Source organism: Lactuca saligna, chromosome 2 (genome assembly GCF_052625555.1).
Source record: "Lactuca saligna cultivar CGN05327 chromosome 2, ASM5262555v1, whole genome shotgun sequence".
Taxonomy (NCBI): Eukaryota; Viridiplantae; Streptophyta; class Magnoliopsida; order Asterales; family Asteraceae; genus Lactuca; species Lactuca saligna.
Window position 1 is genome coordinate 27,374,641 of NC_136418.1, and position 15,532 is coordinate 27,390,172.

Below are 15,532 nucleotides of genomic sequence, written 5' to 3' on the forward strand. Positions count from 1 at the left end.
TATGTCCCTTCTTATTACACTTGGTGCATTGAAGATCATGACAAGGACCGTGGTGGTGGAAGTTGCATCGGTTGCACTTAGGAAGTTTCCCATTATATGAGCTTGTGGGGGCAGGGTTGGCAGGTACAGTCATAGTGTGGGTCGCTATTACTTGTTGTTTCTTGGGGTTTTCCTGGAGGGTTTGTCCCCTCCTTTTGTTCCAAGGCCTACTCTGGCCCTGAGCCTCCCTAGATGGATTTGCGGTTGTTGCAATGGTACCCTGTTTTACTCCGTGGTCGATGAGTCGCTGATCCAGACGTTTAGCGCTGTTGTAGGTAACAGGGCTGGAAGCTAGGACATGCCCTTGAATCTGGGGTGACAACCCCCAAATGTACCTTTCAACCTTCTTTGATTCTAGGTTGACCATGGTAGGGAACAATGCAGCGAGGTCGTTGAACCTAGCTGTGTAGGCGACTAGGTCAGACCCAGTCATTTTCAGATTCCAGAGCTCCTGCTCAAGCTTTTGCACTTCGCCCCTTGGGCAGTATTCTTCCAGTAGTAGAACCTTCAGATTGTCCTAACTCATGGCGTTGGCGACAGTGAGCGTCACCAAATTCACATGGCTTTTCCACCAAGTGAGGGCTCGATCTATGAAAGTGCAAGCAGCGAACTTGACTTTGCTTGCTTCTAGGCATGAGCAGATCTCGAAGACCGTTTCGGTCTTCTTGAACCATTGCATTAGTGCAATGACTCCCCCAGTTCCATTAAAAGTTTTTGGTTTAGCATTAGAGAACTCCTTGTAAGTACATTCTCTTACTTGGCCATGACCAGTGCCATGATTTGGATGATTCGTGCTGCTTCCTGACCCTCCATTTCTGTGGGAGTTTATTTGCGAGAGGGCTGCAGTTACTGCTGCTGTGATAGCATCCTGGACCATGGCTGGGTCATAAGTTGGTGGTGGAGGTGGTGGTGGTGCCATGCCCGGCCTGGGCCTTAGGTTTGGACGAGGAGGCATCGCGCTGCCAAAAGAAAATGAAAGATTTATAAGTTTTGGTAGTTCAGAGTCGAATGATATGGAGTTAACTCCTAATAGTTCTAAGAAATTAGGTTTGACTGACACAAGGTTTTGAGCTTAAAAATAAAGTTTGAATATATGTTCCTATGAATTGAACGAACTACGCATGATTAACAACAAGGAAAGGGATATACCCTTATATATATTAAACATATAGTTGTGTTACAGCGGGGTTTAGACAAAAGTTCTTGACCTTTCTAAAGGCCTCCGATTATAGAACAATTTAAAGAAAATAATACTTTTATCCGAAGTCCTAATTTTTAACAAAATTTGAGAGTCGGGCAAGTACTACTTGTGGTGCGGTTTGCGTTTGGAGCTCGACTCCGTGTCGGACTGCTTCGACTCCATGAGGCGCCTATCAAATGCAGCTTGTTGTTCCCTCAATTCTGCAAAGGCTGCATTTGCTTGTACTTGAAATGCTTCGGCGCGAATGCGGATGTCGTTCTGCAACATCTCTAGGCGGTTGATATCGGCCGTGTGGATTTGTACTTCCACATTGACCTCTCGGATTCGGTTGGCTTGCACTCCGGATTGATAGCACTGGTTGGCGAGTTTGCCAACCATGACCGGAAGTGCTCGGTCGGCTGATCCCCCACCTCTGACATCATAGAAGTCTCGGCACATGCCGTAGGGAGGGCGTAAGCTTTGTTGTTGGCTCCAATGATGGAGGTGACTTCCCCACACAGGAGTGGGTCCTTGGAAGTTCCTCACGTGGACGGGACGTTGTGGGATTCGTGGATTGATAATTTCTGGCTCCGAATCTGTGCCAGAGTCATCCCCTTCCTCCAACTCTATAGGCTCTTCGTCTTCTTCAGGATCTTCTTCGATCCATCCTCCATTACCTTGGTGGTAGTAGGGGTCATTGGGGTGATGGAATCCCGCCATTTAGACTGTACGAGAATAGGGTTAATAATTTACTATAAGCTAGAGCACATGAGACTTACCCTTAAGTTTAATGGTTGACGGCAACACAAAACTCCCTTAGTTTTATGTAATGATGTGCTTTTGGTAAGTTTTAAAATCGTTGTCCACTGCAGACACTCCTTGGCATACGTTAGTCGGCTCTCGGACAAATATAGTTGATCAGGCTATATTCTTCCCAGTTCCGATTACATAACCCAAGGCGTACCTGTACTGCACAACTTATTTATAATACTTATAGAGTTATTCGATATGAAACTGTTATTAGTATGAAATGAATGCATGCCTACTTTACAAAAATGATATGTGCATATTTAGTGTGTATTAAGTGTAGTTTATTATTCATATATTAGCTAAATTGTTGCATATTATGGACAAAAAGTACTTAAAAGTGTTAAATTATGTTTTTCAGTCCAAAGATGAAGCTCGGAAGCGAAAGGAAGCAAGAGAAGCGGTTAGGAGCTCAAGAGTGGAAAGAAGAAAGAAAACACCCATAAAAGGCTTCTACTCGTCGAGTCGCCCCTTGACTCGACGAGTCCGGTCGCGGATTCAGAAAGATAAGCATTTGGAAGTCAAGATAGTTATCAGGTTACGACTAATGTGAGAGGGACTCGACGAGTCACCATATGACTCGACGAGTCGGGACGCATATATAAAGATAACTCTATAATGCGAGAAGGGAGAATTCTGGGAAGTTTCGGAAGTGTTTAGCTGCGAATAAGAAGCCTGAAGAACCCTAGAAGTCGACCAAAGAGGCTAGAATCCAATTCCGGGAGTAATTAAGGCGTAATTTCACCATTCTACTTAATTCTTTTGTTTTGTCAACATGATTAAGCAACTTGAACTTATATGTTTGCTGTCATTTACCTTAGTTATGAACTAATTTCTTTAGACTTCTGTTTGGGGATACAAAGTTGACAATATGGTTTGATTGATTGGTAGGATTAATTCTAAGTTGGTGATTAATTGTTATTTTAGCTTGCTAAAGAACCTTGTGTATGAATGATAATTAATTTTCTGTTAATAGGAAGATAATTGATTAGCATGAACATCTATTGATTATCAACCTCATATGATATGTGACCACTATATCATATGTCTAGGATTAATGAATATGAAACTAGGATTAATAAGGAAATTGAGTAAACTCATGTGCAAGCTTGTAAGATGACCATCGAACAAGAGGTTAATTAAGAATAATGAATTAATTAGCTATTGCAAGTCTAACTTAACCCGAATAATTAATCTAGTAAATATAATTAAATTAAGCAATTGGCCACTGTTTGAATTAGTTTATTTGCTAAGGATTAGGGTAGTGAACACAAACTTAATCACTTGAATCGGTAACCAACGAAAGAATTAATCCATTGCACTATTACCTTAAATCAACCATAAAGTTAACCGAGTTGAACTAAACAGAAGTTTCTTTCCCATTATTGAATCTAGTTAATTTGTTCTTTTCTAGTCTTGCATTAGTTTTAGTTAGTAAGTTTCTAGTCTTGTAAAACTAGAGAAAAAACCCCTATTTGCTTAATTAATTTAGATAGAATTAGTTTTTAATTTAATTTGTCGTTCCCTGTGTTCGATACCCTGCTTATTTAGCTATACCACAATTGATGGGTTCACTGCATTTTGTGTGTTATTTGATAATTAAAGTAGGATTAAAACTAAGTGAGTTTTACACACATCAAGTTTTTGGCGCCGTTGCCGGGGAACGGTTCTAAAATTAGCATTAAAATTCTAATTCAATCGATCCTTTGTGTAAGATTCATCTTATACAAAGTTAATTTCTGTTCATTTTTTTTGTTTAAGTTTTAGTAAAAAAAAAAAAAGAAAAAAAAAAGAAAAAAATTATTAATCGCTGATTTTAACTTGAACTCGCCGAGTGCATTCGCCCCGACTCGGCGAGTCTGACGCTGAATCAGATTTAATTTTTGTTCTCTTTTACGCGCTTTGTTTTGTTTTAGTTTGCAGTTGGTTCATGACTCGAGGATCTGCTACGCCTCTAGTTCCCCCTCTTGAAGATCCGGAAACCGCATTAAGAAGAAACAAGGGCAAAACCGTTGGAGAAACCGCTTCTTCAAAGAACTCACCACTCAAAAATCTCAAATCCGTTTTTAGCAAGAAGAGGAGCAGCAAAGCAGGAGCATCCAGTGCGTCGTTGACAACCGAAGATCCGATTCCAAAAGACACCGATTACGAGACCGAAGAAGAAAGCGAGCACACATCCGAGTTTGAAGAAGACTTAGCCACAGCTATGGCTAATATTGACGAAATCCCCATGGGGGAGTGGAAGAAAAGGATGCGTGATGACACCGGCCCGGGACTTGTGCAACCCGCAATCCCTACTACCGCTACGTTTGAACTAAAGGGCCATATTCTCGCTCAACTCAAGGAGATACCATTTCACGGGAGAGATCATGAAGACGCCTATAGGCACTTAGATGAAGTAAATGATGTGGCGGATTACTTCAATGTACCTAATGTGCCCCGCGAGATCCAGCTACTACGCATGCTTCCTGTCACATTTAAAGGAGCTGCAAAGGATTGGTTGAAGTCACTCCCTCCTGGATCAGTTACCACATGGGCCAAAATGAAAGAAGAATTCATAGATCACTTCTGCCCACCTTCCAAAATAGCCAAGCTAAAGAAAGCCATTGCCAACTTCGAGCAACAACCCGGTGAATCCCTTTATGAAGCTTGGGAAAGATACAAGAGCCTACTTCGAAATTGCCCCCACCACGATCTCAATAGCCAACAAGAGGTCTCTATCTTTTATGATGGAGTGAATGTCACCACGAGGCAACTACTCGATTCACAAGGCCCACTCACCCGAAAGCCACCTCCGGAAATAAAAGAGTTAATTGAAGAATTCTCCAGGCACTCGAGAGAATACCACAACCCGAGAAATGAAGTGAGTCGCGGTGCAGTAAATTCGGTAAACGATGGTATGGCGGCGGTGATAGCTAAACTCGATAGCCTAGACCGAAGAATGACAAAAATGGATCAAACGATCCATGCTATTAGAGTTGGATGTGAAAATTGTGGCGGTCCCCATCTTACCAAGGAATGTGATCGAGACGAGAATGGTAATAAAAAGGCTCAAGTATTTTACTCCAACGGCGATAGATACGATGAAGACTGGAGGAAACCGAAGAAGGAATGGCTCCCATACGAAGAGTACAGAAAGGCTAAGGAAGAGAAATATAAACAAAGGGAGAGGGGGTATTATCAAAAGGAAGAACCGGTGACGGACAAGAAGACGAATTTAGAAGAAATACTTACAAAATTCATAGCCGCGTCCGAGAAAAGACATAATGATCATGATGTGGCAATGCAAGAAACCAGAAACATGTTGAGGAATCAGCAAGCTTCTATTCTCAACATTGAGAAACAGCTGGGCCAACTTGCACATCAAGTAAACGAAAGAAGACCGGGCCAACTTCCGAGCGACACCCAACCCAATCCAAGAAACGAGAACGTGAGCGTAATAACCTCCAGCGGTGAAGAAGAATCGGCAGAAACACGAAGAGTTTCCAAGGAGAAGGCAGAAAAGGAAGAAAAATCAGAACAAGAAGAACTCGATCCGACTCGCCGAGTCACCAAAATGGACTCGACGAGTCCAGTCGGGAATAAAGAAAATGCCAGATTTCTGAAGACATACAATCCTCCTTTGCCATACCCATCCAGAGCCATGCCTTCAGAAAAAGTTCAAGCCTATAGAACCTTCATGGAGCATGTTAAAGCTTTACAAGTCAATATGCCATTTGTGGACATAATGCTCCAAACTCCTAAATACTTTAACTTGCTTAAGGGCCTGTTTGCTGCTAGGAAGGATCTTGTTGAAGTTGCGGAGATATTGATGAGTGAGCTGCTTGAGAAGAAGGGTGATCCGGGTAACATAGTAATTCCGTGCCAATTTGGTAATGAAGTTTTTACACGAGCATTGGCTGATTCAGGGGCAAGCATTAATTTGATGCCCTATTCATTCTTTAAGAAGCTGAATTTACCAGCACCAAAGCCGGTAAATATGAGAATCCATTTGGCAAATAAAACGATAATTCACCCACAAGGTATTTGTGAAAATCTCCTTATCAAGGTGGACAAGTTCATTTTCCCAGTAGACTTCGTGGTGGTGGAGATGAAAGAAGACCCCGAAATACCAATTGTTTTGGGAAGAACATTCTTAAACACCGCAGGTGCCCTAATAGACATATGTGAGTCCACTTTGACATTAAGAGTGGGTGATGAGTCGGTGATGTTTAAAGCTAATCCAGAAGTCAAGCAAGAAGAAGTAAAAGGAATGGAGGTCCAACACGCCGATGTGGCATGCCTTGATACAAGGCCAATTGGAGAAGAGTCGAGCATAAAAGAGGATGAGGACATAAATGGAAGCAGAGCGGAAGCTGATCACCAATTTACTACTAAACCTAGAGCACGGACCGCTATGAAATATGAAGTTATCAAATTTAAAAAAAAGGAGGTTCGAAAGTTGGTGAAAAAGCATGGGTTGAAAAAGAAGAAGAGGACAAGAAAGGCCCAACCAGCTGAGGATGATACAGAGAAAAAGAGAAGAGACGAATTAAAAAGGGCTTACAAGAAGAAGATTCACGCCTACAAGACTAAGTATAAACCACAAAAAGTGAGGCGTACATTCCCGATGCTTGAAGATGACAAAACGTAAATGGGAAGGAGTCTAGCTAATGACTCCTCAAAAAGAAGCGCTTGGCGGGAGGCAACCCGTCATTAGAGTTTGCTTTCTTTTACTCTTTATTTTTTATTTTTGTTTTGTGTTTCAATTTTAATCTTCCAAATCATCGGACTTGTCTGCTTAAGGGAGCGCCTAGCTTAAGAGTGGGGTGAAAAGATTTTGAATAAATAACAAAATTTTAAAAATTAGTAATGTTTTACAAGAGACTCGCCGAGTCTGACCCTGACTCGACGAGTATATACTGATTTCAGAAAAAAAAATTTGTAACTGCGCGATTGGACTCGCCGAGTCTGACCCTGACTCGACAAGTCGATTTTATTTACAGAAAAAAAAATAAACATTTTCGAAATTACTTTTACATCTAATACGGTTTTAACCCTAAAAATTCAGTTTCCACACCACACTCGCCGGGTACAACTCTCTCTCAAACATTCAAGTGTTCTTCAACCTTTCTTCCAAATTCTCAAGAATTAAACTCAAAAGGTAACAACTTTCTTCTTTTTTTCTAGATAGAATGTGATTATAAGGTCATCTACACTTGCAATTTCATGAAAAAAAACCCGTTGTTGAAAAAGTGACTAAATTATAGGTTTTCGATTTTGTCATGAATATTGTTGTTTTGAACGTTTATTGTGGCCTTATTACTTAGTAGGAAGTCCCTGAACAAAACCCTTGCAAGAATTTAAAGGTTACATGGTTCAATTTTGTGAGACCCGTCGACCGACTCGTACAGGTCGCGCGACTCGCCGAGTCGGGCATGGACTCGACGAGTCCAGTCGATTTGCAGAAACAGTTCGTTTTTTTTACATTCTGTGTTTTCTGGGTATGGTTTATATGTTTTGCAGGAATCATGTTTAGAAGAGGACAATCTTCAAGTGGTAGCCAAGGGGAATTTCCATGGTTAAATTTCCCACAAATCGAATCCGCTTCAACAATGCGGAAGTGGAAGAAGCTTTCCGATATCAAAAAGAAGGAGGTCTATGTACCGAACAGAATTGATTGGGAGTGGTTGCAAAATGTGCGATATGAAGAAGAATTAGCTCCGTACCTTTTAAAGGAGTTTCAACATAACGGCGAGTCAATGATATGTGATGGGTGGAGCCGGGTCTTCCGCATACAAGAGCCGGTATATTTGGAGCTTTGCTTGGAGTTTTTCTCCACGGTATCATTTACCGGTGGAGTAGATGTATATCATCCGGCGAGTTTCACTTTTTGTCTTGGGGGCGAGTATCGTCAATGCTCGGTGGTGGATCTTGCTTGCCGACTAGGGATTTATGATCAACCTTTGGTTTCAACAAACCTCTTTCGGGCCTTTTTGGCAACCACTCACATGGTGTTTCCCGATGGGGTTACTAGCACGGGTTGGTGGAATACTATAGGGAATAAAGTTTATATCCCGAAGTCTGCGCAGGAAGGGAGCATCCGGTCCCTGACCCACCGCCTCATTCACCGCCTTATTTCCTCCACCATCAACCAAAGGAAGGATGATGACAAGGTTTCCAACCTTGATGTTTTCTACCTTTGGAGCATTATCACGCCCGGCGTCTTTTGCAACATCCTGTGGTGCATTGCTTCATACCTCTGAGCGGGTGCGGTCAAAGATCGCAAAACATCGCGTATCAATGGAGGCATGTTTGTCACTCGATTGGCTAATTCATTCGGGTTGATGAACCGTGGTGCCTGGAACCTCATGACATTGATCCCGACACCCCCATTTCCATTCTTTTCCGCAGAGCACGAATCATTGAAGACTATGGTGGTGGCCATTATGCCATTCCAAATGATGACCCAGTTGTAGGTCCCGAAGCACCGGGAAGGAGGGTGAGATCGCGAAGGGAAAGGGATGTGGAGGATGAGCCGCCAATGATTCCGGTAGAGACTGAAGACGTACCAATGGATTGGTACAATATAGAGATGAGGCGGATGCAAGACCAAATGGCTAGGGGGCTAAATTTTAGCAACCAATCCCACATACGACTTTTTGACCACTTCAATATTCCACATATTGATGGTGGGAATTATCCATACATTCCATCGTGGGACGAGATGATTAGTGCACACCAAAGCAGAGCTGGGGGAAGTGGAGCCAACGATGATGAGGAGGAAGATGAGGATTGATTTTTTGTGTTTTTGTGTTCAAACAATTTGCAATTTTTATTTTGTTTTGTTTTTGGTGTGTATGCTTTGAGATATTATTTTGTTTAATAGTTGTTTGCTTTAGTTATTTTCAGGATTGCATTTTGATTGCTTGCTTAGGATGAGGTAAAGCATGGATGTTTTTTGCGTGTGCGAGCGAGTCAAGGAAGCAAGTTTTTAACGTCAAAGTGTCAAGTCCGGTCTTAGGGGTATGAGCGATTGAGTCCGCATGTGAGGAAGGGTTAACGAAGTTGTGAGAGGCTAAAACAGTTGCCACATACCAAGATTTTTCATTCAGGTGCCAACTCGTCGAGTGCACTAAGCTGACTCGACGAGTCGCTTTGTATTTCCAGAAATTTTTAGACGGCGCGCTGCTACTCGGCGAGTCCATCATCAGACTCGACAAGTCATTCATTTTTTGAGCCGAACGACTGCTGATTTGATACTAATACTTATACCACTTGCATCCTTCTAATTCCATATCCATTCTTGAAGATCTTATGCCGATTTTCGCATATTAGAGCGACCCACACGAGGCATGGATGAGATTTTTCCATGTATGAAGTTTATTGAAGATGGAGTTTAAATGAGAGTGATCAACCTATCCACTGCTATCCCAGGGGAGTTTGTTCCAATTCCCTCTTTATTTTTCTGTTTTTATGCTTAATGTGCAATGAGGGCATTGCATCACATAAGTGTGGGGTAGGGGGTTGGTTACATAATAGTCAATTTTGCATACCAAAAGGATTATTTAGGATCTAATTTAGAAAATTTTGGTAAGAAAATTAGGATTCCATGTTAGAATTGTGTTAATAATTGCATGAAGACCCAAATGTTTAGTTGAGCCTATATACGTTCTAGTGCATTTGTGGCTTCCTTATTTCAGTGAAATCATGAGACAAAAACACGACCTTGCTCAGCCTGAGGGATGTAATATGTTTAGCAGCCTAAACCTGAAATGTATCCAGGAAGATTTTTATCATTAGCCAATAAAGGTTGAGATTGAGCGCCCCTGCTTAAGCATGTAGGGATTTGAGTGAAAAAGTGAGGTATACATGTAATAAAATAAAAAAATAGAGAATTACAAGAAAAAGTTTGAAGAATTTTTGGAGCATCAAAGTTAAATATCAAATATGAAGATCGAAAATTCTGAAGAAATTCAAAAAAGTTGAAGATACCAAAAATCAAACAAAGGTGGTGAATTCAGAGTTATCCAAGATCAAATTATCAAGCAAGTGAAGAATTCCAAAGAGCTCCATAGTGGTATCGAAAAGTTGTAATTCTAGATGATGTATGCTTGGGTTGCTCAATTAAAAATACCTTGAGGGTAAAGAGGTTTTCTGAGGATGGATTCGGAGGGTTGCATAAAATGAGCATAGTTCGGGGTGAGTGGGCGAATGTATATGAGGATTGTGAGTATTTGAAGTATGGGGGGTTTTTAGGAATTTTAGACACAAATGCATGCGTTGCGGTCTTGGCATAATGGCTGGGTTGGATTGGAGTTATTATATGTGATTCTAATGTGTTAAAATTCAGTTTTGCTTGAGGGCAAGCAAAAGACAAGTGTGGGGTATTTTGATATGTGCATATTTAGTGTGTATTAAGTGTAGTTTATTATTCATATATTAGCTAAATTGTTGCATATTATGGACAAAAGGTACTTAAAAGTGTTAAATTATGTTTTTCAGTCCAAAGATGAAGCTCGGAAGCGAAAGGAAGCAAGAGAAGCGGTTAGGAGCTCAAGAGTGGAAAGAAGAAAGAAAACACCCATAAAAGGCTTCTACTCGTCGAGTCGCCCCTTGACTCGACGAGTCCGGTCGCGGATTCAGAAAGATAAGCATTTGGAAGTCAAGATAGTTATCAGGTTACGACTAATGTGAGAGGGACTCGACGAGTCACCATATGACTCGACGAGTCGGGACGCATATATAAAGATAACTCTATAATGCGAGAAGGGAGAATTCTGGGAAGTTTCGGAAGTGTTTAGCTGCGAATAAGAAGCCTGAAGAACCCTAGAAGTCGACCAAAGAGGCTAGAATCCAATTCCGGGAGTAATTAAGGCGTAATTTCACCATTCTACTTAATTCTTTTGTTTTGTCAACATGATTAAGCAACTTGAACTTATTTGTTTGTTGTCATTTACCTTAGTTATGAACTAATTTCTTTAGAATTCTGTTTGGGGATACAAAGTTGACAATATGGTTTGATTGATTGGTAGGATTAATTCTAAGTTGGTGATTAATTGTTATTTTAGCTTGCTAAAGAACCTTGTGTATGAATGATAATTAATTTTCTGTTAATAGGAAGATAATTGATTAGCATGAACATCTATTGATTATTAACCTCATATGATATGTGACCACTATATCATATGTCTAGGATTAATGAATATGAAACTAGGATTAATAAGGAAATTGAGTAAACTCATGTGCAAGCTTGTAAGATGACCATCGAACAAGAGGTTAATTAAGAATAATGAATTAATTAGCTATTGCAAGTCTAACTTAACCCGAATAATTAATCTAGTAAATATAATTAAATTAAGCAATTGGCCACTGTTTGAATTAGTTTATTTACTAAGGATTAGGGTAGTGAACACAAACTTAATCACTTGAATCGGTAACCAACGAAAGAATTAATCCATTGCACTATTACCTTAAATCAACCATAAAGTTAACCGAGTTGAACTAAACAGAAGTTTCTTTCCCATTATTGAATCTAGTTAATTTGTTCTTTTCTAGTCTTGCATTAGTTTTAGTTAGTAAGTTTCTAGTCTTGTAAAACTAGAGAAAAAACCCCTATTTTCTTAATTAATTTAGATAGAATTAGTTTTTAATTTAATTTGCCGTTCCCTGTGTTCGATACCCTGCTTATTTAGCTATACCACAATTGATAGGTTCACTGCCTTTTGTGTGTTATTTGATAATTAAAGTAGGATTAAAACTAAGTGAGTTTTACACACATCAAAAAACTGAATAAATTTAATTTTAAAAGTATGACTCTTACTCAGAGTGTTTTTGCCCAGTTGAGTTTATAGTTGTATACCAAAAAGAAATGGTTTTGATATACTTAATTCCCTATAAATAAAGCTCTGATACCAATCTGTCACACCCCCAAACCAGATCGGCGGAAACGTTCGGGGGCGGAGGACGCCATATTCAGTATCATAACAGTTCATAGAAAGGAAAGTACACACCACCATATATATATATATATATATATATATATATATATATATATATATATTAAAGTTTCCAAGATGTTTACATAATTGTATTCATTACATGTTCAAAAGATAAATACATAAACATCTTTCAAAAGAAGTAATTAACGCCAGCGCGTTAATCCCAAAAGTTGATTTCCAAACCTGCTTAGTGGTTCCCTGAGAATACAAGTTATTTCAAAGAGAAAGTGTCAACAATTAAGTTGGTGAGTTCATAAGTGGTTTAGAAAAAAATGAATGCCATTCCAAACTGAGTGTATGTTTTCCAGAAAACGCAGTATTTCAAATGTAAAGAGTTATGACTTGTTGTGTTGAAAATGAATGTATTAGATCCAGAAAATCCCATATTTTCCATAATGGTTGAGATATGAATTGTTGTGTTTTCCAAGAAAAACCCTTATTTTCTTATAAAAGTATGAAATGCACATGAATGTTCGTGTTATAAGTTGTAAATAATTGCACTAGGAAAATCTCTTATTTTCCTATTGGTTGTTTGGTTTGTATACAGGAAAAACCCTTATTTTCCTAACATAACTAGCAGTCTCTAAGACTGAAAATCGCAAGAAACCGACGTTCTTTAAAAGTTGTGTCATAGTTTTATATAATAAAGCTATACGAAGATCGTATTTGTTATGACAACTGTCACCCCAAAGGACGGACTGTAGCTAACAGTCAGGGCGCGGGATCATGACTTCCCGTATAGATCTATACACATTTGACACGTTCTCCGAACGGGAGACTCGGGTTATAGACAGGACTTGCAGCATTACTTTCTAATAAAGAAAAGTAACGTTTGAAGATATATACGTCTCATGGATTCTCAACTAAGCCTGTATTAAAGTGATAGTTTTGTATGCAAAGTTTATCCTTTTTCACAATGTTTGACAAAGAATAAATCATAAGTTTTTAGAATGTATAAAATGACTTAACAATGAAAGGTACTTTGAACTCATTATATACTTTGTATAAGTCTAATGCACGCAAAGTATGACAAGAGTTTTCCATAGTAGTAATGAATTCCAAGTGATTTATTCGATAAAACAAGTGAAGTGAAACTTTATAAAATACACGATAATAACCGTATGTTTACTTGTATTCCCCCCCCCCCTAAAAGAGTATAAAAGCATTTAAAATGTATTTAAAATGTGTTTGAAAGGGGTATGAACTCACTTGGTTGAAGTGGTTGATTTGAAGTAGTCGGGAGAAGAATCGAGCAGAACTTCGACAGGAAGAGTTGAAAACGGGGAAAAATCTCGGGATTCTCGGGAATCTCGGGAACACAAAACCTTCCTTCGGGACTTGAAGGTGAAAACCGGGGCTTTGGGAGGGCTTCGGGAGCTTAACCGTAGAGTTTCAGCACGAGAGATGGAAGAATGGAGCACCTAAACCCGGCACCCCAAGAGTTCTATTTATAGGGGCAATTCTGGTGTGCCACGTCATGGCTAAGGTTGGTAACGTCGTGGGGGGCAAGACTCATCCTCTTCCATTGATTGGATGCCCTCAGTCACTTGCCGGGTCGCGACAAGCTTGTGCCACGTCGTGGGAGGCCTGACAGCCTCAGATTTTGGACCCCGAACTTGTAAAATCCATAACTTTCGTGTACGACCTCCGTTTTCGACGTTATTTATATGCACGCGTAGCTAAAAACATGATACACAACTCTCGTTTAGACTTCATTGGCTAATTTTGAATTTATTTTTAATTATTTATTTTTAACGGGCCGAAACACGAAAATTCCGTTAAAATCCATAACTTCTTCATCCGATGTCCGTTTTCGTCAGACTTTTCGCCGTTGCGCTACTAATGTTGAGAACTTAGATTCTCATTTAGGTTGTTTTGGTCAAAAGTATCTCGAGCTCTATTTCGAGTTTTTAGTTGTCTACTGTTATACCCGAATCTTGGAAAAATCATAACTTTCTCATACGAAGTCAGATTTGGACGTTCGTTTTATGTACACTCACGGTTTGAGGTTATCTATAACTTTCATTTAGATACTTAAGGCTAAAAACTATTGTATTGAAACTTTGCGTTTTTCGTTTAATCGATGTTACCGGTTTTGTCGGAAATCTTAGAATGGTCATAACTTCTTCGTTATAACTCGGTTTTTCATGTTCTTAGTATTTCTATAAACCTTGACACATTATCTAACATAATAGACATCCCTATAGAGACTTTTACACATTTCATTTTTGAAGTTAATTACATTATTTCAAAAGTAGCTACAATAGTTGACTTTTTAGGTCATTACATAGAGTTGAAATATCGGGTTGTTACAATATTTTATATAGTAAGCCCATAATATATGTCCATAAAATTTTATATAGTAAGCCCACAGTTGCGACTACTACAATTTTCATCCGGACTATTAATCCTACATAATCTTTTATTTTTAAGCATTTATTTAACGTAATTCGTTAATTTTATAATAATGTTTTATATAGTAAGCCCATAATATATGTCCATAAAATATGGACGCAATATATAAATATCATTTATATTAACCTTATTACGTACGAAGGATTTTTATTTATTTATTGTTTAATCTATTCGATGATTTAATTGTTCAATAAAATGAATATTTATAATTTATAACGCTTAAAATGTCTAGCCCCAATTCACTATGTTATAACAAAGGAGCACTTGCGATTCATGGAGAATGTGACAAAGGAACAAATTATTTGAGAAGGAAATAGATCTCGTGACAAATGAGCAACTCTTTTAAAAGGGGGTGTAGAGCACATGTAAGTGAAATGGAGGATCCTAGTGCATGGATGTACCATCTATAATCAAGATGCACCAGCTTTGGAAAGCCATATGATCCTTGGAGAGCCACATGTGTTCCTTGGAGAGGCATGAAGGATAATACCCCATCCTTGGAGAACCATGTGATTCTTGGAGAGTCACATGTGTTTAGAGAGCCATGAAGGAGGATAGACCATTCTTGGAGAGCCACATGCGTTCCTTGGAGATCTATAGAGGAGGATGCGCCCCATGTATTTGTTGGAGAACCATGGTATCCCATATGAGCAACTTATGCTGTGAAGTTCCCTATGATGCTCAAGATTGTTCAAAGTTGCTTAGAATTTGAATATGCTTAAGGATTATTGCTTGATGCACCACCATGATAGTTGAGGAGCAATTATTATCTTGATGTGAAACTCTTGCATCTTCATGAGCCACTATAGATCATGATGACACATCATGTGTCTTAGTGATGCTTATTCAATACATATCAAGTATGAATATTCCAGAAGCTGTTGCATAATGGATTATGATTAGTTGACACTATGGATGCCAAGTAGTCATTTGAAAGTGTATTGTGTTCTAAAGTGATAGGCGAATCTCTGTTGATTTGTACTTGTAACAGCTGTTTGAGATCTCATAAATAAATAATACTCTCCTCTTGTCCGTGGACGTAAGTCACCTTGAATGAACCACATAAATACTTTGTCTTGTGTTCTTTTAGTTTTGCTAGTTCTCTGTTTTT